The 26,118-nt window shown below is 39.3% G+C and overlaps 1 pseudogene; it reads right to left on the reverse strand.

Annotated features, from left to right (window-relative positions):
• The window catches only part of LOC139838976 (uncharacterized), an 83,019-nt pseudogene that overhangs the window by 38,440 nt on the left and 18,461 nt on the right, over positions 1–26,118 (reverse strand).

Below are 26,118 nucleotides of genomic sequence, written 5' to 3' on the forward strand. Positions count from 1 at the left end.
GATCTATTGGCTGGGAGTGAGAGCATTCAAAGATCCAATTTTGATGAGGTCAACACCGAAGACGGGTGCTTTTCATGAATGAAGGAGAATCCGCTAGGGACATGTACCGTCAGCTCACCGCTCTTGTTGTGACCATGAGGGATTTTGGCTCCTCCTATGCGGATGATAGATGGGTTAAGAGGAAGTTCATCAATGTCATTTTACTCTATGAAGAAACAAGTTTAAACTCAATCAAGGCTAGGTCAAACTCTAATCAAATGACCTCGCATGATGTGTTAAGTGAGACCATTGCCATGACCATCGCAAGAAGAATGCGGATGAAGTTGTCGATCGTGCCCATGTAGCTCGCAAGGGCAATCTAGATTTGAAGTTCAAGGTGGTGGATCATGAACATGATAGAAGAGAAGAAGACCATGAGTGGTGTCCCGAGGATACCAAGTATGACTACCACAGGCACATGGCCCATGCTGTAAGATCCTTTTGGGGAAAAGGGCAAGAACTTTGCCAACAAGTAGTAAACATCAAGGGATTTAGTGGATCATGAAGAGTATGATCGACTCCGCAGACGAAGAAGAAGATCCCCAAGGTGAGGTAGTGGGAGTGGCCGCCATCGCCACAACTTCCACTCCATCCATTTCTATTTCATTTTTCAAAATATTTTTCCAAAAATTCGATATTCTTCAAAATGTAAACATTTGTTAATCCTGAATACTTTTTAAATTTAAAGGTTTTATAATTTGATTTTTTTAAATGTAACATTTTTAAATTCGAACAAATTTGAATATTTTAAAATTTTAAACAATTTCAGAATTTAAAATCTGCACAATTTAGAAATTTGAACATTTTTAGTTTAAACTTTTTGAATTTGAACATTTCTTAAATTTATTTAAAAGATATGCAGATTTTTCAAATTTAAACATGTTTGAATCTTAAAAGAAAACAAAACAAAGAAAAAGAAAAAGGGAAAAAACCTCTAGCTTTTTCTTTGAGAAAAAAAGACCTCTAGCTGGGCAGAACTTTGGGCTACACCCAGCTCGAGCCCAACTTCTTGAAATGTGCAATACAAAAGTTTGGGCTGCGCAAATAGCAGGCCCACTTTTATTTACGTGCACCCATATGAACACACACACGCACACTCTATCCCTACGAGGCACCTTCGAAAGACTGAGCGGATTAGATCTTCGTCAAGTAGTCGCCAGTCGTCATTTCTGCGTTTTCCTTTACTTGGCGATACAGGTCTGATTCTGTTGGCCAGGGAAAAGAGGAGGAAAGTGCTAGCATGACATCTCCAGATTCTCCACTAACTACCCTCGACGTGCCGGGTCGTCTCTAGTGTGTAGTGACATATTCTATCTCCAAGATCACGGCCATGTTCTCTCCCGGATGACAAGGAAGGGATATCAGAATGATGGAAACGGTCAAGGATAGGATAAACTAACAAATGCGTTCATATACAATATGTTACAAGATCGATAACGAGATCGATCGATCAACTTCTATGGACCACGCCGATCGACCATCTACCGACGACGACGTCGTCTCTGCCTTTTTAGGGCGCAAAAGCGAAAAGGGCCCGTTGGATTTGTCTGTTCACGCGCCCCACTCTATAGTGGTAAAGAAAATAGCATAGTCGTCGCTTGCTCATGCAGCTTTTCCTCTCTCCCCCCAGTCTCAGCGATTCTGAAATTCTACTCTGAAGAATTGATACCATGATCAGTCACTGACTCACTGCAAAAAGCAAGTAGATAGATCCAGTTGATCCTATTCCATACGGTAAACCGTAACGTCTCCAGCCGTCTCGATCCGGATGTCCATCACCGCAGCACGTAGCATCGATAGCTAGCTAGCCCCGTCCGTAGCATTGGCAAGTTGGTGATAGATATAGCACCAGCATGTGTGGTAAGAACAAGGAAACGAACGGCTAGAAATGTGGCTCGTCGGACATGCTAAGTACGGGCCGATCAGTGTTTAATACTCCAAGCTACAACGTTAATAATTGATCGCATACAATACACATCAATCGTACTACCTCCGTTTCCGATGGGATAAATTTTGTCAAGAGTCAAATCGTAGTAAATTTGACCGAATATAAAAGTATATTAACATCTTAATTTTTGGAGAGTCTGTAATTCAGGTGTTGTCTTGGCGGTGGATGTACTGCTGTTGTTAGGTCCGAGATACTGTAGCAGGACTTTTGTTTCTTAGTTTTCTTTTCCTTTTTTTGGCTGTGTGCATCCGTAGTGCCATTAGGGTGGTGCGTTGTTGCAGAGGCTGGGTGTAATTGGTATCTTTTTGATATTAATATATTCCCTTTATCGAAAAAATAAATGTATATTAACATCTTAATATTAAATGTATTTTATCATCAATCTATTGCTATTGATTTGGTATCCTAAGTGTTTATATTTATGTCTATATATAACATTTGACAAACTTAGATGTAGTTAACCAGAAATTTAATTCGGCTCCCGGTGCATATGCTCGCTCTACCAATAAGTTATATTTGAAAGTGTCAAAAAAAATTAAAAAATTTCTACATGACATCTCCATAATATATGTGAGTTCACCAAGTTTCATGAAAAACCAATATTTTTGTGGCCTACGTAAAAAATAGAAAAAATTATCTTGTGAATAGCCTTATTCTCAGCTCTGAATTTTATCTTTTTTATACAGGCCACGTGACAAGTCGATTTTTTCTGAAACAACTTCGTGAGCGCGTAGCACGTGAAGATGTACGTGTGAATTTTTTATTTCAATTTTTCAAAATTTTAAAATATATGTAAGATGCATTTCAAAAAGAAGAGAGCCTTAACTTAATTTTAACTAAATTTAGACTTATTCATTAGAACAGAGGAAGTATTATATGTAGGAGGAGTACTCACATGTACTTGCTCCATATTGTTAATTTGTACCTGTACTTGCCAAGACATTAAACATCCACTTGGCATTTTATTGCTGCAAATAAGTTCTCGAGAGTAACCTACACTAATTGTACTGGTATATCCCTACTTATGATATTTCTTACAAATTCATCTAAGCATCTTGGCCGATATATGAGCAAGTTTACCAATGCGGACATCTTACGTGTTGTACTCCCTCTGTCCACAAATATAATGTGCCCTTAAATTCCACGGGTAAACAACATATGACTTTGACTGTAATTTATACTTATAATGTTTCTACAAAATTTATATAAATATATATGAAATGAAAGAAATTTAGAAGAAAAATGCAACAACACGATTTATACATTCTGAACACATATAATTTTTTTATATAATAATGATTGAAGTTGTATGTAAAAAATCGTGCGAAAAAGTGTCCTTTTTTATTTATTTAGTAGGATATGGATAGAGTGCAAATTGTGGAAGTGCATTAGTCCTAGGCGTATGCACACATTAATTGAGAGGTGGCGTCACGTACGTACTAGCCTCACATGCATGTCAGCCGTGAGGTCCACCTTACATTTCTTAATTCATAAATGACGGTAGCAGCTACTTAGAGAAAAAAAATATGAAGTTCTATATTATTATTTATATGAAGGAGACATATGTACACATCCACTGAACAAAAATGTAAGTTTTCCACACATTAATATAGTCTTCAATGTGATATTTTGACCATTAGGTTTTTTGTGCAAATACGTTGCCTCATATAAAAATAGTTATACTTCATAGATCCAAAATGTAGGTATGTCGAGTGGATGTGTACATGTCACCAAAATTTAAATTGAAAAGTTTCCAAAATCCTAAATAGAAGAAGCGCGTGTGCTGGCAAACTTTGGTGCTAGGGAGATCTTTGGCAACCATGCTCTGCGGTTGACCGATCTTCCGAATGACATAACCCATATGCAGTAGATGACGATATGGCCGAGTCCACAAGTTAATGGAGTGCAAGGTGTTCCAGGTAAAAAAAGAACATAGTCAAGGACATTACCTTTCATTTCTTCAAACTCATTTTCTTCAGAAACACAATAAATGCCAGGTTTATATGCCCAATAATTCTTGATGTAGTGGATATGGCTAACTTTGAACAATATTAGTAAAGGCACATTGAATCGATCTTGCATGTAATATATTTATTTAGTATTTAAGATTCTAGTAATTCTTATATTATGCTCCCTCCGTTCAGCGGAAGTAGATGGTAAAGCTTCGTGATGTTTCACCGGCAAAGAATCTAAAAAGGCTTGAGTTTTGGGTTGGAGTTAGGAAGCTCTTAAAAATTACAGTATTATTTATGTTTGTAGGTATGGTTGAATGTAAGATTGCAATACTTCCTATCAATGAGATCAATAATATCAAGCAAACTAAAGAGAATGTGAACTGAAATTACCTCTCGGTCTCGTTTCTATGACTTGTATAAAAGATAAGTTTACACAAAGCCAACACAATAGGGACATGAATGGTGGTTTCGTGCAGAACAAGTTAGGTGCAATAAGATGCTTGTCGGGCCCACTTGCATCAACGTCTTACTATCGTCCCTTCCAACGCTACAGTCCAGTTGAGCGAGCCTAGATAGCTAGCATTAGTTGTTGATGATAATCTTATGATAATATCCTACTAATGGCTTGACTAACTAGACGGATGCAGATTCTCCGTCCTTCTAGAGATCAAACAAAACTAACTTCATCAGCATTGACAAAGATAGTACTAACTTAATCGTAGTAGGTTTAATTAAGCGCGTTTAATTTTATACCTGGATCGCTACCCACTTCTAATAAATTGTTAGAGCATTCGTTGGGATTAACATAGCTTTGCTTCTTGAGATGGTTAAGTTTGTGAAATTAGTTTGCATGTTCCATGCATCTGACTAGAAGATGTGTGCGCTGATAACTGATCCGAATGGACGTCAGCCTTGGTCCTTCATTTTTTACAAAGAAAATATATCAACGTTGTGAAGCTACCAATTACATCTGACATCTGCAACGAAGAAATATCCTAAAGACATTACATATACACTGATGCACATAGCCCTGCTACAAAAAAAGAAGAAGAAGAAGAAGAAGACAACACAAACCATTACCAACGGAGTCCGCGATCTCAAGAGAATCCCTTTAGGAAGATCATTGCCAAGCACAACCAATTAAGGTCAGATCTTGAATTTTCACCCATAGAGCAAGTCCGATCCATAATTCTTAGGGGTGCGGGTGGTGGTCACTAGGGTTTTGACCGAGCCACCCCCTGGGAGAGTCGTGAGCGTTTTTCTACTCCAAGTGTGGGTCCTGTATAACCGGGGTGAACCTTCGTATTCATATATAGTGTAGCTTTCTGGATGAGGAGGTGGAAACCCTATCCTCTGCATCAAAATGATACAAATTTGCATATATAGAAGTTTACCTAACGCCATGTGACTACATGAACTATTTATTTTACTTATCACATTCAATATGGTCCAAAATATTCCCTAAAAAATGTGGCACAAAATAGATATGCACAGTTAACATTTTGAATTTAACTGGAGTAATAATTAAACCTAGCGATAAAAAAGGCGTGGAATCTCTTCCGTTAGTTTTGCAGAAAAATGAAAACACCTAAGAATTATGGAATACAAAAAGGACTTTTGCGAACATTTGCTTTCATGTTCGCGTGTCACTATATTTTCTTTGCATTCCTCTTTTGCTTTATTTATTTCCACGTAGTACCCTTTGTTTATTATCAGCTTTCATCTCTAGAGAAATCATATATTTTATAAAATTAATTTTAGCATCGAAGTACCAATGTAGTATATCATAATTACATAGCACCGTTACAATATCAAATTCACATTAAATCGTTAAAAACCTTGTAAAGTCTTTCCGGTATGCCAATTATGGCATATCCAAGGGTACCTCTTAACCCACCTCTCAAATGTCGAAAACCACCCGCCTAGCAAAAAAAGAGAGGCTCCAAGCGGTCTCCCAAGCCACATTTGTCCAAACTTGTCTAGATGAATCTTAAATTTGGGATTAGTTTGAGAGGCCACTCATTGTCTTGGGAGATGACCAGACCAGTGAAAAAAAACCAAAAAAATGACATTATCTCGTCCGTCCTTAGGTAATCGCATGCCTCCGACAGTGGTGGCTCCATGAATTGGAGCCTGGGTATTCATTGTATTTTTTTCTTTCTAAATGCAATATGTAAACTATAACAATTGATAGTAGTAGCATACCACTGTATATCAGAGGAGTGTTGTATATGATAACAAAAAATTCAATCAAGTAGCAATCAATAAGAGAAAATACAAAGTACCAATAGGTACAATAAAAATTCAGCATTGAGGCATTACCTCTTGCTTGAAGAATTGATCAAATTACAAAATAACTTTGCAATCGTCTTGTTGGAAAAGATTGATGATATCCTCGTTCGTAACTTCATTAAAGAACTCCCTCTCAATAAATATAACCATACAATTATTCAAGTACTCATCACCCATCTTGTTCATTTGCTTATTCTTCACGTAGTTCATTGAGGAGCGAACCCTTTGAACACAAGCAGTAGCTACTGGTAGAAGCAACACCAACTTAAGAAGCTTGTAAACAATATAATACTGCTCATGGAAGTTTGCCTCGACAGTCTTAACTGAAAGTTCATTCAGATTCTTCAAATTTTTAAACCTTTCATATCTGCACATGACTAATATACATGTCCAACTGCCATGGAAGTCTTGCCAGTTCATCACTTGTGAAATAATTAGCATAAAACTCTGTAGCAAGCCTAACAAACTTCTTTTGATCATAAGCAGCAAATGAATGAAATGGACCGAATGCTGCCATGCAAGAAAGTAGATCCATGTTTACCTCATCAAATCTGTTATTCAACTCCGAAAGTTGCCTATCAATGACACCCACATACATATCAACATGGAAGCGATGGAAATTGATTGCTTTTATTATAGAAACCCCTTCTAGGTCGCCCAACGGGATAGTAAGGACCATCCATATCAACAACTTTCATCTTATGATTTGTACAGAAAGATGTTACCTTCAAAAGAAAATGATCCCATCTAGGATCAGACCTCAAGTCCTCCAAGTGGTACTTTGTGAGATCAACAAGCTCAGTAGCATTAACTGTATCTTGGTCTTTCCTTTCCAAAGCTCTGCTCAGTTCATCTATGTATCCAAATATTTCTTGCATCAAGTGTGCCATGGAAACAAACTCAAATGACCGAAATGATGTCAGTACGGTTAGAGCTGCTATGGCCTCTGCACCGTGGTACTCTTTTCCAATCCTGTTGAGAACGTGTCGTATTGCACCATACATAGAGATGACATTGTTCACGGTTCTGAAGTGAGATCCCCAACGTGTATCACATGGCCCTTGCCAAAACCATCTCCTGATTCTGCCCACTTCCTGTTTCCACCTCTCCCAATTCCAATGCATCAATCAGCTCCTCAGCCTGAGCTATTCGAAGCATTCTCATATTTTTACAAGACATGCCAAGAGAATTTAATAAATAAGCAAGCTGCTAAAAGAACCAAGTACAATCACCACTCTCCTTAGCAACATCTACAAGAGTTAACTATAGTTGATGGGCAAAACAATGAACATAATAGGTAGAAGGGGACTCATCCATAATTAATTTTTTCAGACCATTAGCATTACCTTTCATGTTACTAGCTCCATCACATCATTCCCACGGACCATTGCAAAGGTTAAATTGTAGTTCATAAGCATTTGCGCAATTGCAGCTTTAAGTGTCAAAGAGGCGGTATCTTCAACATGAGCAAGACCAAGAAATCTAACAACTGCCATTCCTTTCTTATCAACATAACGCAAACAAACAGCCAACTGCTCATTCTGATACACATCACTATACTCATCTGCAAGTATTGCAAAATGACCACCATAAAGTTCTTCGATGACTAGTTTAGTAGTCAATTATGCACAACATTTTATCAGCTCATGTTGTATATCATGGTGAATCATCCTACAGTTTTGTGGAGCATTGTTGAGAACCACATGATATGTTGCAAATGTATCTATAATTTTTGATGCTCCATGCTTGTTTTACACCAATTTATATATGTTTTGCGTACATTTCGTTGCACTTTTATACATTTTCTGGCAGTAATCTATTGACAAGATGCCACAGTGCCAGTTACCTTTTTCTGTTGTTTTGTATTTCAGAAAAGTTGTACAGGAAATATTCTCGGAATTGGACGAAACAAAAGCCGAAGTTCTTATTTTTCCGTAACAAAGACGGAGTTCAGAGGAGAGACGAAGATGCGCCACAGGCTGGCCACACCAGGCCATGGCGCGGCCATCACGATCTCGTGAAAAACCTAAACATCTGAGCTTCCATCCATGAAAAGTTCCGTCGTGGCCACCATCGACGAAACTAGCTCGGGAGGGTTCTGTAGCTCTTCCCGGCACCCTGCTGGAGAGGGAGATCATCACCGGAGGCCTCTACATCGCCATGCCCTCCTCCGAAGTGATGGGTGAGTAGTTCATCTCTGGACTATGGGTCCATAGCAGTAGATAGATGGTTGTCTTCTCCAATTTATGCTTCAAGATCTTGTGAGCTACCTATCATGATCAAAATCATATTTTAAGTAATGCTACATGTTGTGTTTGCTGGGATCCGATGAATATTAAATACTATGTTGAGATCGATTATATACTTGTCAAATGTTATTTATGATCTTGCATGCTCTCCGTTGCTACTAGATGCTTTGGCCAAGTAAATGTTTGTAACTCCAAGAGGGAGTATTTATGCTCAATAGTGGGTTCATGCCTCTAATAATCTGGAAGAGTGACAATAACTTCTAAGATTGTAGATGTGTTGTTGCTACTAGGGAGAAAACAACAATGCTTTATCTAAGGGTAATTCTATTGTTTACTTTACACACATTGCTTAACGCGATAATCTGTTGCTTGCAACTTAATACTGGAAGGGGTTCGGATGATAACCTGAAGGTGGATTATTTTTCATAGATGCGGTTGGATTACGGTCTATGTATTATGCTGTAATGCCCAAAAAATATCTCATAGTAATCATCTTGTCATGTATGGTCTTTATTCTGTCAATTACCCAGCTGTAATTTGTTCATCCAGCATGCTATTTATCTTTATGGGGAGACACCTGTGGACCCCGGTCCTTTCTTTTACACTGATAAAATCATCATGTTCTGTTTACTTACTGCAAACACTGTTCTCTTTAATTTCACTGCAAACAAATATCTCTTTTCACACTATACGGTTAATCCTTCTTTTCAGCAAATCCGGTGAGATTGACAACCTCACTGTAAGTTGGGAAAAATATTTTGGTTGTGTTGTGTGCATGTTCCACGTTGTTGCTGACTCCGGTAGTGCGTCGTGCCACAAGTCAGCTAGCAACACCTTCAGAAGTCACGCTTTTCTCCAACTGGTTGATTAAAACCTTGGTTTCTTACTGAGGAAAAACTTGCTACTGTGCTCATCATACCTTCCTCTTGGGGTTCCCCAACGGTATGCAATCCGCGCTCATCAAGGCTATTTTTGACGACGTTGCCGGGGAACTGAAAGAGTAGTCTCATAGTGGTTGATGCGTGGTGAAAACCAAGTGAACTCCCACGACAACTGCCAAGCTATTTTCTGGCGCCGTTGCCGGGGAGAAAGAGGATTTCTGTAGGGGGAGTCACTCATCTCCAATCTCTTTAATTTGTTATTATTTTTCTTAGTTTATTTTACTTTGTTTTGTTTGCTTCAATATATAAAAAACACAAAAAAAATAGTTCCTATTTTAAGTTGCTTTTATTTCTAGTCATGTTACTATGTCACCGGAGAAAATGATCTTCACTTTCAGACAAGGGAGTGAGGAGAGTTTTAAAGAAGCTTGGTCTAGAATTAATAATTCTTATGATAAAATTGAACCTAAAATGAATCTAGGCCTGCTACTGAGTAGCTTTTACTTTGGTCTTGTTCTTTGTTATAGATATGCTTTGGATACTGTAGTAGGGGGAGATTTCTTTCATTGTGATGGAGATCAAGCTTTTAACGCCATAAAAAGTTGATTGCAACATATAGCTCACCTAGTAATTGTGATTCATCCCTTGTGAGCATTTATGCTAGATTAAATACTCTTGAGAAAGTATAACTTGCTTAAAAGAATGTTATAATCTGCTCCGTGAAAATTATGATTATGTTTCAATAAATTATGGACCCTCAAGTTGGCTCCCTACAGTGAAAGTTGATATAAATGGTGAAACTTTTTATGCTCATTGCGATATTATGTCTGAATTATGTCTTATGCCTAAAGATATTTATGAGTCATTAAGAATCCTAGGAAGGATGGTATCTACTGATTATCTCGTCACTGAATGTGTAGGAAGGGGATAAATCACACTTGGTCGATCTCTGCTAAAACTCCTGGGAGCAAAAATAGATGTGGGGAAGGGCATCATGACTTTAACCTCCCCACAAGGCACTTATCATTCTTTCCCTAAGAAAGAGAGTAAAGGTAAGAGAGGTATACGTAAGGCTTCTACCATTTATGATGTTGATGCTTCCGCACTTGAAAATACTTGATGCGAACTCTTTTTCTGCGCCTAGCTGAAAGGCGTTAAAGAAAAGCACTTTTAGGAGATAACCCATGTTTTATTTCTGTAATTTTTATTTTGTTGAGTATTGGCAGTTATTACCTCTATAATACGTCTCCTTATTATTTTTATTTTGTTTTTATGCCAAGAATAACCTCTAATAGGAAGAAAGTAAGATTTAGGGAAGTTGTTGTCCTGAAACAGATTCTGTGCTATCACCAAAAACAATTGTATTCCCAGCCAGAACGTAATTTTGAGATGATAATTTTTTCGCATATGACCCACGTTATTATCTAACTTTCTTTAGTTTTGCACTTTGCGATTTGAGAAACTGAGGAGTTTCGAAAAAATCGATCTTTACCTGTTGTTCTGTTTTGACAGATTTCTTCCACTATTTGCATTTGCCTCTTAATCTCTTTCTTTTTGAGTTCTTTTGAGAGAAAGAGATTTTTGAAGAAGTTTTTACAGTAGGTAATGTTTTAATGGATGTTTAATATATGTTAGAACTGAACCCAAGTGGATTTGTTATTTTGATTGCACTAATGCTTCTAATGAGAATTGTGTGAAGTATTGTATGAAGGAAGTTTTCAAGTGTAGGGAGAGAAGAATGATGAAATAAGATGAAGGATGGACAAAAGATCAAGCTTGGGGATGACCATGTCACTCCAATAAATATCCAAGAGTTACAATCGTCAAAGTTTGGGGATGCCCAATGCATCCCCTTCTTCATCAACAAAGTATCAGGTCATCTTTCAAGACGCTATATTTTTATTGCTTCATATGCTATGTGTTGTCCTTGGAGCGTCTTTATTTTTTTAGTTTTCTTTTGTTTTGTTTGATGTAGCATATGGTTGATCCCATCATATTTGTTTTCGAGAATAACAGACTCCGTTTTAATTCATAGAACACTCTAGTTTTCACTCCTATTGTTTTGCGAGTTTTCTCTTTTGCTAGTACTGCGTTTAGCTCTTGGTTTTCCACTCATTTTTTGTTCAGAGCTTGTTAGTTTTCTTTAGTAAGGTATGATTAGATCTTTGGTCTTTATTGATTATTATCTATGGGAGTTGTTTCAAATAAATTGATTGGTATTGGATACGATTAAAATGTTTCATATTTATAGTGGAGCAAAAGTAAGCTTGTTTAGACCGTGGCATAGACTTTGGCATGTCATGTGATACGCGTACAGCACGCGTCCGTTGGGAACCCCAAGAGCAAGGTGTGATGCGTACAGCGGCAAGTTTTCCCTCAGTATGAAACCAAGGTTTATCGAACCAGTAGAAGCACGTTGAAGGTTGATGGCGGCGAGATGTAGTGCGGCGCAACACCAGGGATTCCGGCGCCAACGTGGAACCTGCACAACACAAACCAAGTACTTTGCCCCAACGAAACAGCGAGGTTGTCAATCTCACCGATTTGCTGTAACAAAGGATTAGATGTATAGTGTGGATGATGATTGTTTGCAGAAAACAGTAGAACAATATTGCAGTAGATTGTATTTCAGTAAAGAGAATTGGACCGGGGTCCACAGTTCACTAGAGGTGTCTCTCCCATAAGATAAATAGCATGTTGGGTGAACAAATTACAGTTGGGCAATTGACAAATAGAGAGGGCATGACCATGCACATACATATTATGATGAGTATTGTGAGATTTAATTGGGCATTACGACAAAGTACATAGACCGCTATCCAGCATGCATCTATGCCTAAAAAGTCCACATTCAGGTTATCATCCGAACCACCTCCAGTATTAAGTTGCTAACAACAGACAATTGCATTAAGTATTGCGCGTAATGTAATCAGTAACTACATCCTCGAACATAGCACCAATGTTTTATCCCTAGTGGCAACAGCACATCCATAATCTTAGAGGTTTCTCTCACTCCCCCAGATTCACGGAGACATGAACCCACTATCGAGCATAAATACTCCCTCTTGGAGTTACTAGCATCAACTTGGCCAGAGCATCTACTAATAACGGAGAGCATGCAAGATCATAAACAACACATAGACATGAATTGATAATCAACATAACATAGTATTCTCTATTCATCGGATCCCAACAAACGCAACATATAGAATTACAGATAGATGATCTTGATCATGTTCGGCAGCTCACAAGAACCAACAATTAAGCACAATGGGGAGAAGACAACCATCTAGATACTTCTATGGACCCATAGTCCAGGGGTAGACTACTCACACATCACTCCGGAGGCGACCATGGCGGTGTAGAGTCCTCCGGAAGATGATTCCCCTCTCCGGCAGTGTGCCGGAGGCGATCTCCTGAATCCCCCGAGATGGGATTGGCGGCGGCGGCGTCTCTGGAAGGTTTTCCGTATCGTGGCTCTCGGTACTGGGGATTTCGCGACGAAGGCTATTTGTAGGCGGAAGGGCAGGTCAAGGGGCGTCACGAGGGGCCGAGATGACAGGGCCGCGCGGCCAAGACCTAGGCCGCGCCGCCCTGTAGTCTGGCCGCCTCGTGGCCCCACTTCGTTGACTCTTCGGTCTTCTGGAAGCTTCGTGGCAAAATAGGACCCTGGGCGTTGATTTCGTCCAATTCCGAGAATATTTCCTTACTAGGATTTCTGAAACCAAAAACAGCAGAAAACAGCAAGAATCGGCACTTCGGCATCTTGTTAATAGGTTAGTTCCAGAAAATGCACGAATATGACATAAAGTGTGCATAAAACATGTAGATATCATCAATAATGTGGCATAGAACATAAGAAATTATCGATACGTCGGAGACGTATCAGCATCCCCAAGCTTAGTTCCTGCTCGTCCCGAGCAGGTAAACGATAAACAAAGATAATTTCTGGAGTGACATGCCATCATAACCTTAATCATACTATTTGTAAAGCATATGTAGTGAATGCAGCGATCAAAACAATGTAAATGACATGAGTAAACAAATGAATCATATAGCAAAGACTTTTCATGAATAGTACTTCAAGACAAGCATCAATAAGTCTTGCATAAGAGTTAACTCATAAAGCAATAATTCATAGTAGAAGCATTGAAGCAACACAAAGGAAGATGAAGTTTCAGCGGTTGCTTTCAACTTATAACATGTATATCTCATGGATATTGTCAACATAGAGTAATATAATAAGTGCAATATGCAAGTATGTAGGAATCAATGCACAGTTCACACAAGTTTTTGCTTCTTGAGGTGGAGAGAAATAGGTGAACTGACTCAACAATAAAAGTAAAAGAATGGTCCTTCAAAGAGGAAAGCATCGATTGCTATATTTGTGCTAGAGCTTTGATTTTGAAAACAAGAAACAATTTTGTCAACGGTAGTAATAAAGCATATGTATCATGTAAATTATATCTTACAAGTTGCAAGCCTCATGCATAATATACTAATAGTGCCCGCACCTTGTCCTAATTAGCTTGGACTACCGGGATCATCGCAATGCACATGTTTTAACCAAGTGTCACAAAGGGGTACCTCTATGCTGCCTGTACAAAGGTCTAAGGAGAAAGCTCGCATCGGATTTCTCGCTATTGATTATTCTCAACTTAGACATCCATACCGGGACAACATAGACAACAGATAATGGACTCCTCTTTTATGCATAAGTATGTAACAACAATTAATTTTCTCATATGAGATTGAGGATATTGTCCAAAACTGAAACTTCCACCATGGATCATGGCTTTAGTTAGCGGCCCAATGTTCTTCTCTAACAATATGCATGCTCTAACCATAAGGTGGTAGATCGCTCTTACTTTAGACAAGATGAACATGCATAGCAACTCACATGAAATTCAACAAAGAGTAGTTGATGGCGTCCCCAGTGAACATGGTTATCGCACAACGAGCAACTTAATAAGAGATAAAGTGCATAAGTACATATTCAATACCACAATAGTTTTTAAGCTATTTGTCCCATGAGCTATATATTGTAAAGGTAGAGAATGGAAATTTAAAGGTAGCACTCAAGCAATTTACTTTGGAATGGCGGAGAAATACCATGAAGTAGGTAGGTATGGTGGACACAAATGGCATAGTGGTTGGCTCAAGTATTTTGGATGCATGAGAAGTATTCCCTCTCGATACAAGGTTTAGGCTAGCAAGGCTATTTGAAACAAACACAAGGATGAAGTGGTGCAGCAAAACTCACATAAAAGACATAATGTAAACATTATAAGACTCTACACCGTCTTCCTTGTTGTTCAAACTCAATACTAGAAATTATCTAGACCTTAGAGAAACCAAATATGCAAACCAAATTTTAGCATGCTCTATGTATTTCTTCATTAATGGGTGCAAAGCATATGATGCAAGAGCTTAAACATGAGCACAACAATTGCCAAGTATCACATTATCCAAGACATTATAGCAAATTACTACATGTATCATTTTCCAATTCCAACCATATAGCAATTTAACGAAGAAGAAACTTCGCCATGAATACTATGAGTAGAGCCTAAGGACATACTTGTCCATATGCTACAGCGGAGCGTGTCTCTCTCCCACACAAAGAATGCTAGGATCAATTTTATTCAAACAAAACAAAAACAAACAAACCGACACTCCAAGCAAAGCACATAAGATGTGATGGAATAAAAATATAGTTTCAGGGGAGGAACCTGATAATATTGTCGATGAAGAAGGGGATGCCTTGGGCATCCCCAAGCTTAGACGCTTGAGTCTTCTTGATATATGCAGGGGTGAACCACCGGGGCATCCCCAAGCTTAGAGCTTTCACTCTCCTTGATCATGTTGTATCATCTCCCTCTCTTGACCCTTGAAAACTTCCTCCACACCAAACTTAGAACAACTCATTAGAGAGTTAGTGCACAGTAAAAATATACATGTTCAGAGATGACATAATCATTCTTAACACTTCTGGACATTGCACAAAGCTACTGAAAGTCAATGGAATCGAAATATCCATCGAACATAACAAAACAGGCAATGCGAAATAAAAGGCAGAATCTGTCAAAAACAGAACAGTTCGTATTGACGAATTTTATTGAGGCACCAGACTTGCTCAAATGAAAATTCTAAAATTTAATGAAAGTTGTGTACATATCTGAGGATCACTCACGTAAATTGGCATAATTTTCTGAGTTACCTACAGAGAAAACAGCCCAGATTCGTGACAGCAAAGAAATCTGTTTCTGCGCAGTAATCCAAATCTAGTATGAACTTTACCATCAACGACTTTACTTGGCACAACAAAACACTAAACTAAGATAAGGAGAGGTTGCTACAGTAGTAAACAACTTCCAAGACAAAAAAAAAACAAAGTACTGTAGTAAAAACATGGGTTGTCTCCCATAAGCGCTTTTCTTTAACGCCTTTCAGCTAGGCGCAGAAAGTGTGTATCAAGTATTATCAAGAGACGAAATGTCAACATCATAATTTGTTCTAATAATAGAATCAAAAGGTAACTTCATTCTCTTCCTAGGTAAGTGTTCCATACCTTTCTTGAGAGGAAATTGATATTTAATATTACCTTCCTTCATATCAATGATAGCACCAACAGTTCGAAGAAAAGGTCTTCCCAATATGATGGGACAAGATGCATTGCATTCAATATACAAGACAACAAAATCAACGGGGACAAGGTTATTGCTAACGGTAATGCGAACATTATCAACTTTCCCCAAAGGTTTCTTTGTAGAATGATCAGCAAGATTAACATCCAAATAACAATTTTTCAGCGGTGGCAAGTCAAGCATATTATAAATTTTCTTAGGCATAACAGAAATACTTGCACCAAGATCACATAAAGAATTACAATCAAAATCATTGACCTTCATCTTAATGATGGGCTCCCAACCATCCTCTAGCTTTCTAGGAATAGAGGTTTCGCGCTCTAGTTTCTCTTCTCTAGCTTTTATGAGAGCATTTGTAATATGTTGCGTGGAAGCCAAATTTATAGCACTAGCATTAGGACTTTTAGCAAGTTTTTGCAAGAACTTTATAACTTCAGAGATGTGGCAATCATCAAAATTTAAACCATTATAATCTAAAGCAATGGGATCATCATCCCCAATGTTGGAAAAAATTTCAGAAGTTTTATCACAGGCAGTTTCAGCAGTTTTAGCAGTTTCAGGCAGTTTCTCGCGCTTTGCATTAGAAGTGGAAACATTGCTAACACCAATTATTTTATTAGTAATAGTAGGAGGTGCAGTAACATGTGTAGCATTAGCATTACTAGTGGTGGTAATAGTCCAAACTTTAGCTATATTATCTTCTTTTTCATTTTCTTCTCTTTCCCACCTAGCACGCAATTCGGCCATCAATCGTATATTCTCATTAATTCTAACTTGGATGGCATTTGTTGTAGTAACAATTTTATTATGATGATTCTCATTAGGCATAACTTTCGATTTCAAAAGATCAACATCAGCAACAAGACTATCGACTTTAGAAGCAAGTATATCAATTTTCCCAAGCTTTTCTTCAACAGATTTGTTAAAAGCAGTTTGTGAACTAATAAATTCTTTAAGCATGGCTTCAAGTCCAGGGGGTGTTTTCCTATTATTGTTGTAAGAATTCCCATAAGAATTACCATAACCGTTGCCATTATTATAAGGATATGGCCTATAGTTGTTACTAGAGTTGTTCCGGTAAGCATTGTTGTTGAAATTATTATTTTTAATGAAATTTACATCAACATGTTCTTCTTGTGCAACCAATGAAGCTAACGGAACATTATTAGGATCAACATTTGTCCTATCATTCACAAGCATAGACATAATAGCATCAATCTTATCACTCAAGGAAGAGGTTTCTTCGATAGAATTTACCTTCTTACCTTGTGGAGCTCTTTCCGTGTGCCATTCAGAGTAGTTGATCATCATATTATCAAGAAGCTTTGTTGCTTCACCAAGAGTGATGGATATAAAGGTACCTCCAGCAGCTGAATCCAATAGGTTCCACGAAGAAAAATTCAATCCTGCATAAAAGGTTTGGATGATCATCCAAGTAGTCAGCCCATGGGTTGGGCAATTTTTAACCAGAGTTTTCATTCTTTCCCATGCTTGTGCAACATGCTCAGTATCTAATTGTTTAAAATTCATTATGCTACTCCTCAAAGATATAATTTTAGCAGGGGGATAATATCTACCAATAAAAGCATCCTTGCATTTAGTCCATGAATCGATACTATTCTTAGGCAGTGATAGCAACCAATCTTTAGCTCTTCCTCTTAATGAGGAAGGGAACAATTTTAATTTTATAATGTCACCATCTACATCTTTATATTTTTGCATTTCACAAATTTCAAAAAAATTATTGAGATGGGCAGCAGCATCATCAGAACTAACACCAGAAAATTGCTCCCGCATAACAAGATTTAGTAAAGCAGGTTTAATTTCAAAGAATTCTGCTGTAGTAGCAGGTGGAGCAATAGGTGTGCATAAGAAATCATTATTATTTGTGGTTGTGAAGTCACACAACTTAGTATTTTCAGGAGTACCCATTTTAGCAATAGTAAATAAAGCAAACTAGATAAAGTAAATGCAAGTAACTAATTTTTTTGTGTTTTTGATATAGCAAGCAAGATAGTAAATAAAGTAAAACTAGCAACTAATTTTTTTGTATTTTGATTTAGTGCAGCAAACAAAGTAGTAAATAAAACTAAGGAAGACAAAAAAAACAAAGTAAAAGAGATTGGGATGTGGAGACTCCCCTCGCAGCGTGTCTTGATCTCCCCGGCAACGGCGCCAGAAAAAGTGCTTGATACGCGTACAACACGCGTCCGTTGGGAACCCCAAGAGGAAGGTGTGATGCGTACAGCGGCAAGTTTTCCCTCAGTATGAAACCAAGGTTTATCGAACCAGTAGGAGCCCAGAAGCACGTTGAAGGTTGATGGCGGCGAGATGTAGTGCGGCGCAACACCAGGGATTCCGGCGCTAACGTGGAACCTGCACAACACAAACCAAGTACTTTGCCCCAACGAAACAGCGAGGTTGTCAATCTCACCGGCTTGCTGTAACAAAGGATTAGATGTATAGTGTGGATGATGATTGTTTGCAGAAAACAGTAGAACAGTATTGCAGTAGATTGTATTTCAGTAAAGAGAATTGGACCGGGGTCCACAGTTCACTAGAGGTGTCTCTCCCATAAGATAAACAGCATGTTGGGTGAACAAATTACAGTTGGGCAATTGACAAATAGAGAGGGCATGACCATGCACATACATATTATGATGAGTATTGTGAGATTTAATTGGGCATTACGACAAAGTACATAGACCGCTATCCAGCATGCATCTATGCCTAAAAAGTCCACCTTCAGGTTATCATCCGAACCCCCTCCAGTATTAAGTTGCTAACAACAGACAATTGCATTAAGTATTGCGCGTAATGTAATCAGTAACTACATCCTCGAACATAGCACCAATGTTTTATCCCTAGTGGCAACAGCACATCCATAATCTTAGAGGTTTCTCTCACTCCCCCAGATTCACGGAGACATGAACCCACTATCGAGCATAAATACTCCCTCTTGGAGTTACTAGCATCAACTTGGCTAGAGCATCTACTAATAACGGAGAGCATGCAAGATCATAAACAACACATATACATGAATTGATAATCAACATAACATAGTATTCTCTATTCATCGGATCCCAACAAACGCAACATATAGAATTACAGATAGATGATCTTGATCATGTTCGGCAGCTCACAAGACCCGACAATTAAGCACAATGGGGAGAAGACAACCATCTAGCTACTGCTATGGACCCATAGTCCAGGGGTAGACTACTCACACATCACTCCGGAGGCGACCATGGCGGTGTAGAGTCCTCCGGGAGATGATTCCCCTCTCCGGCAGGGTGCCGGAGGCGATCTCCTGAATCCCCCGAGATGGGATTGGCGGCGGCGGTGTCTCTGGAAGGTTTTCCGTATCTTGGCTCTCGGTACTGGGGGTTTCACGACGAAGGCTATTTGTAGGCGGAAGGGCAGGTCAAGGGGCGTCACGAGGGGCCCAGATGACAGGGCCGCGCGGCCAAGACCTAGGCCGCGCCGCCCTGTAGTCTGGCCGCCTCGTGGCCCCACTTCGTTGACTCTTCGGTCTTCTGGAAGCTTCATGGCAAAATAGGACCCTGGGCGTTGATTTCGTCCAATTCCGAGAATATTTCCTTACTAGGATTTCAGAAACCAAAAACAGCAGAAAACAGCAACTGGCACTTCGGCATCTTGTTAATAGGTTAGTTCCAGAAAATGCACGAATATGACATAAAGTGTGCATAAAACATGTAGATATCATCAATAATGTGGCATGGAACATAAGAAATTATCGATACGTCGGAGACGTATCATCATGTTGGATGTTACTTTTATCATATGCTTAGTAGTTATTGTTGTAGCATGACTTGTCTAAAATAGCTGAGAGTGCTTAATGTGTCATTGAAAGAATCATGTGTTGTTTCCATCATAAAAGCATAATATTGTGGTATTCTCCTTTGATGCTTTATTGGGTTGACTTTGCACATGTTTACATCATGTTATGACTACAAACCAGTACCTAAAGCCTCTATGATCATTTAGTTTTTGACTTGTAATATCACTTTATGCTTTGATTAATAATGTTTTTGTCGCTATGCATGATTATGGCCATTATTGCTTTCTTAGTTGGTCGCTCCCAGTCTTTTGCTAGCCTTCACCTGTACTGAGTATGAGCTCTACTCGTGCATCCAACTACCAAAAACCAAAGTTTGCCTATTGTATCCATCATACCTACCTGTATGTGGTATTTCACCGCCACTCCAAAGTGAATTTCTTGTGTGCTACCTTTAAGCCTTCAAAGATTATTACATGTTTTGTGTTTTGTTTTAGCTCATGAGGAAGTGTTGAATGCTTTATCATCTTTTTCATGTTTATTATGGCTTCACACTTTGACTAGCATGCATCATGTGCTAGTCCTTAATTTTTCAAAAGAGGAGGCGCGGGTGTCCATCCATTAAATATAAATTGAACCAATAATCTAAAGCTCCTAACACTATGTACTTGAGAAATCATGAACTTAGCTTGCTTAAACAAAGGAGAAGAGGAACTTTATTGTCTCTCTACGTGAGTCGCTCTTGAAGCCATTAAACACTAAAGGATGATAGAACATTTGATGCCATTCGTTGACATAGACATACATATCTCTCAAAATATATTTTCAACACCTCTATTATATTCAAAATAAAAAGCTCTAGCACATGAGTAATCTTGCTTCCCTCTGCGCATGGTATTTCCTTTTCTTCTATGTTGAGTCTTCATCTTCTTAATTTATACATCAATTAAGAGAGAATAGTTGTCATTCTGAGTATAATGTGCATAGCCCAAAAACTTATTATTGGTTGATTCATGATTATGCTATTGCTTATTCTCAAATTACTTGTATCTAGTGACCCTTTGAACTTTGAAGGTGTCCTAGCATTTATGTTTTGCTACTTCATAAAGGATAAGCTGAATACCATTTTACTATGTTTTCTCTATGCTAAAAAACAAATAGTTGCTTTCAGTGCAAAATTATTTTTGATCCTTTGTTTGAGTTACTTTTCATGTTGTAACATAGTTGCTAAGTTCTATTGTTAGAATTATATCTATCATACATATGTTTAGAGTACTTTTATCCTAGCTCACAATGCTTTTACAATAACTTTATGATGATTGTGTTGGCTTTATGTCACCTCAAAAATTATTTTTGTTATCACGTACCTATTCGAGGACGAGCAAGAGTTAAGCTTGGGGATGTTGATACGTTGCAAACGTATCTATAATTTTTGATGCTCCATGCTTGTTTTACACCAATTTATATATGTTTTGCTTACACGTCGTTGCACTTTTATACATTTTCCGGCACTAGCCTATTGACAAGATGCCATAGTGTCAGTTCCCTATTTTCTGCTCTTTTGTATTTCAAAAAAGTTGTACAGGAAATATTCTCGCTATTGGACGAAACAAAAGCCGAAGTTCTTATTTTACCGTAACGAAGACAAAATCCAGAGGAGAGATGAAGAGGCACCACAGGGCGGCCACACCAGGCCATGGATGCACCATGGGGCTGTGTGGGCCCCTCAGGCGTCCACCGACCTAGCTCTTCCACCTATTTATTCACGATCTTAGGGAAAATCTAAACACCTGAGCCTCCATCCAAGAAAAGTTCCATCGCGGACACCATCGTCGACCCTAGCTCGGGAGGGTTCTGAAGCTCTTTCCGGCACCCTACCGGAGAGGGAGATCATCACCAGAGGCCTCTACATCGCCATGCCCACCTCCGAAGTGATGCGTGAGTAGTTCATCTCTGGACTATGAGTCTATAGCGGTAGCTAGATGGTTGTCTTCTCCAATTTATGCTTCATGTTTAGATCTTGTGAGATGCCTATCATGATTAAGATTATATTTATGTAATGCTAAATGTTGTGTTTGCTGGGATCCGATGAATATTGAATAGTATGTTGAGATCGATTATATACTTGCCATGTGTTATTTTTGATCTTGCATGCTATCTGTTGCTAGTAGATGCTTTGGCCAAGTAAATGCTTGTAACTCCAAGAGGGAGCATTTATGCTCGATAGTGGGTTAATGCCTCTAGTAGTCTAGATGAGTGACAATAACTTCTAAGATTGTAGATGTGCTGTTGCTACTAGGGGGAAACAACAATGTTTTATCTAAGGATAATTCTATTGTTTACTTTACACACATTGCTTAATGCGATAATCTGTTGCTTGCAACTTAATACTGGAAGGAGTTCGGATGATAACCTGAAGGTGGATTATTAGTCATAGACGCAGTTGGATTACGGTCTATGTATTATATTGTAATGCCCAAACAAATCTCATAGTAATCATCTTGTCATGTATGGTGTTTATTCTGTCAATTGCCCAGCTGTAATTTGTTCACCCAACATGCTATTTATCTTTATGGAGAGACACTGCTGCGCGTAGATGACGTATTGTCTTTCCGTTCAACACGCGTCCGTTGGGAACCCCAAGATCGAGGAAGGTGTGATGCGTACAGCGGCAAGTTTTCCCTCAGTAAGAAACCAAGGTTTATCGAACCAGTAGGAGTCAAGAAGCACGTCGAAGGTTGATGGCGGCGGAGTGTAGTGCGGCGCAACACCAGGGATTCCGGTGCCAACGTGGAACCTGCACAACACAAACAAAGTACTTTGCCCCAACGTAACAGTGAGGTTGTCAATCTCACCGGCTTGCTGTAACAAAGGATTGTATAGTGTGGATGATGATTGTTTGCAGAAAACAGTAGAACAAGTATTGCAGTAGATTGTATTCGATTAAAAGAATGGACCGGGGTCCACAGTTCACTAGAGGTGTCTCTCCCATAAGAATAAGCATGTTGGGTGAACAAATTACAGTTGGGCAATTGACAAATAGAGAGGGCATGACCATGCACATACATGATATGATGAGTATAGTGAGATTTAATTGGGCATTACGACAAAGTACATAGACCGCTATCCAGCATGCATCTATGCCTAAAAAGTCCACCTTCAGGTTATCATCCGAACCCCTTCCAGTATTAAGTTGCAAACAACAGACAATTGCATTAAGTATGGTGCGTAATGTAATCAATAACTACATCCTCGGACATAGCATCGATGTTTTATCCCTAGTGGCAACAGCACATCCACAACCTTAGAACTTTCTGTCACTGTCCCAGATTTAATGGAGGCATGAACCCACTATCGAGCATAAATACTCCCTCTTGGAGTTACTAGCAAAAACTTGGCCAGAGCCTCTACTAATAACGGAGAGCATGCAAGATCATAAACAACACATAGGTATAAATTGATAATCAACATAACATAGTATTCTCTATCCATCGGATCCCAACAAACACAACATATAGCATTACAGATAGATGATCTTGATCATGTTAGGCAGCTCACAAGACCCGACAATGAAGCACAATTAGGAGAAGACGACCATCTAGCTACTGCTATGGACCCATAGTCCAGGGGTGAACTACTCACTCATCACTCCGGAGGCGACCATGGCGGTGAAGAGTCCTCCGGGAGATGATTCCCCTCTCCGGCAGGGTGCCGGAGGCGATCTCCTGAATTCCCCGAGATGGGATTGGCGGCGGCGTCTCTGGAAGGTTTTCCGTATCGTGGCTCTCGGTACTGGGGGTTTCACGATGAAGGCTATAAGTAGGCGGAGGAGATAGGTCAGGGGGCCACACAAGGGCCCCACACGCCAGGCCGGCGCGGCCAGGGCTTGGGCCGCGCCGCCCTGTTGTGTCGGCGCCCCGTGGCCCCACTTCGTGACTCCTTCGGTCTTCTGGAAGCTTCGTGTGAAAATAGGCCCCTGGGCATTGATTTCGTCCAATTCCGAGAATATTTCCTTACTAGGATTTCTGAAACCAAAAACAACAGAAAACAGCAATTGGCTCTTCGGCATCTCGTTAATAGGTTAGTGCCGGAAAATGCATAAATATGACATAAAGTATGCATAAAACATGTAGATATCATCAATAATGTGGCATGGAACATAAGAAATTATCGATACGTCGGAGACGTATCAGCATCCCCAAGCTTAGTTCCTGCTCGTCCCGAGTAGGTAAACGATAACAAAGATAATTTCTGGAGTGACATGCCATCATAACCTTGATCATACTATTGTAACCATATGTAATGAATGCAGTGATCAAAACAATGGTAAATGACATGAGTAAACAAATGAATCATAAAGCAAAGACTTTTCATGAATAGTACTTTCAAGACAAGCATCAATAAGTCTTGCATAAAAGTTAACTCATAAAGCAATAAATTAAAGTAGAGGTATTGAAGCAACACAAAAGAAGATTAAGTTTCAGCGGTTGCTTTCAACTTATAACATGTATATCTCATGGATATTGTCAATGCAAAGTAATATAACAAGTGCAATATGCAAGTATGTAGGAATCAATGCACAGTTCACACAAGTGTTTGCTTCTTGAGATGGAGAGAAATAGGTGAACTGACTCAACATAAAAGTAAAAGAAAGGCCCTTCACAGAGGGAAGTATTGATTGCTATATTTGTGCTAGAGCTTTGGTTTTGAAAACAAGAAACAATTTTGTCAACGGTAGTAATAAAGCATATGTATCATGTAAATTATATCTTATAAGTTGCAAGCCTCATGCATAGTATACTAATAGTGCCCGCACCTTGTCCTAATTAGCTCAGATTACCAGGATTATCATCGCAATACATATGTTTTAACCAAGTGTCACAAAGGGGTACCTCTATGCCGCCTGTACAAAGGTCTAAGGAGAAAGCTCGCATTGAATTTCTCGCTTTTGATTATTCTCAACTTAGACATCCATACCGGGAGTCCGGGACAACATAGACAACAGATAATGGACTCCTCTTTAATGCATAAGCATTTAGCAACAATTAATGTTCTCATATGAGATTGAGGATATATGTCCAAAACTGAAACTTCCACCATGATTCATGGCTTTAGTTAGCGGCCCAATGTTCTTCTCTAACAGTATGCATGCTCTAACCATTAAATAAGTGGTAAATCTCCCTTACTTCAGACAAGACGGACATGCATAGCAACTCACATGATATTCAACAAAGAGTAGTTGATGGCATCCCCAGGAACATGGTTATCGCACAACAAGCAACTTAATAAGAGATAAAGTGCATAAGTACATATTCAATACCACAATAGTCTTTAGGCTATTTGTCCCATGAGCTATTGTTGCGGTCAGAAACCCACCGGCGAGCAGCGACGGGCAACACAGGAGAGTCGGGAGCAACTTAGGGCTGCGGCTGGCCCTGGTCCCTCCGAGCGACGGCCCGCAAAGACTCCGGCACGCACGTCCGATGCTGGTGCAAGGGCGTGCCACCTGACCTATACCTGGTCAGGAAGGTGATGGAGATGCCTCGCTTAATTTCCTGCATGGCATACACGTAAACATTAAATACGAGCCTCGATCGGCTCTCAGGTTGTCCTGTGAATCGGCTCAAGGAGCCGATCCACCCATGATTCGTACGAGGTGTACGAATATATGGTGGTCCTGCTTGATCAAGATAAAGCTAAAACGATCTACGACGATTTAGGGTTTTCACCGCATAATCGGAACGTCCTACTCGTGATTGGGCCTCGCAGCCGCGCACGGTGATCGTAAGCCGATCCTAGATAGGGCCTAAAAACCAACACGAGGTTGATCCCCGGAACGTCCTGTTTAGGGCTAGCAGACTACACCCTACACGCCACTGGATCCTCCAACCCTTTGTAAGGCCTAACTATGCAGATATTAAACTAATCCTTGAAGAACAAGGAGCAACCATAACGGATCGGATCTACTAAATAATGATCAAGCGGGGTGCCGCCCCTACACCTAAGATAGGTGTAAGGGCGGCTAGATGTCTAAGGGTTGCACTACGACAGCATATGATACGAAGAACAATGCTAACCCTAACACATCTAAGATAACTACGTTGCTCGCCATAAAAAAGGCTTCAGTACGAGCAACGCATGAACAACGAATAAACTTGTACTGCCTAGATCGCAAGATGCGATCTAGGCAGCATGATGCTTACCCGGAAGAAACCCTCGAGACAAGGGAGTTGGCGATGCGCCTAGATTGATTTGTGGTGAACGTGATTGTTGTTTATTTCATAAACCCTAGATACATATTTATAGTC

Source organism: Lolium perenne, chromosome 4 (assembly GCF_019359855.2).
Source record: "Lolium perenne isolate Kyuss_39 chromosome 4, Kyuss_2.0, whole genome shotgun sequence".
Lineage (NCBI taxonomy): Eukaryota > Viridiplantae > Streptophyta > Magnoliopsida > Poales > Poaceae > Lolium > Lolium perenne.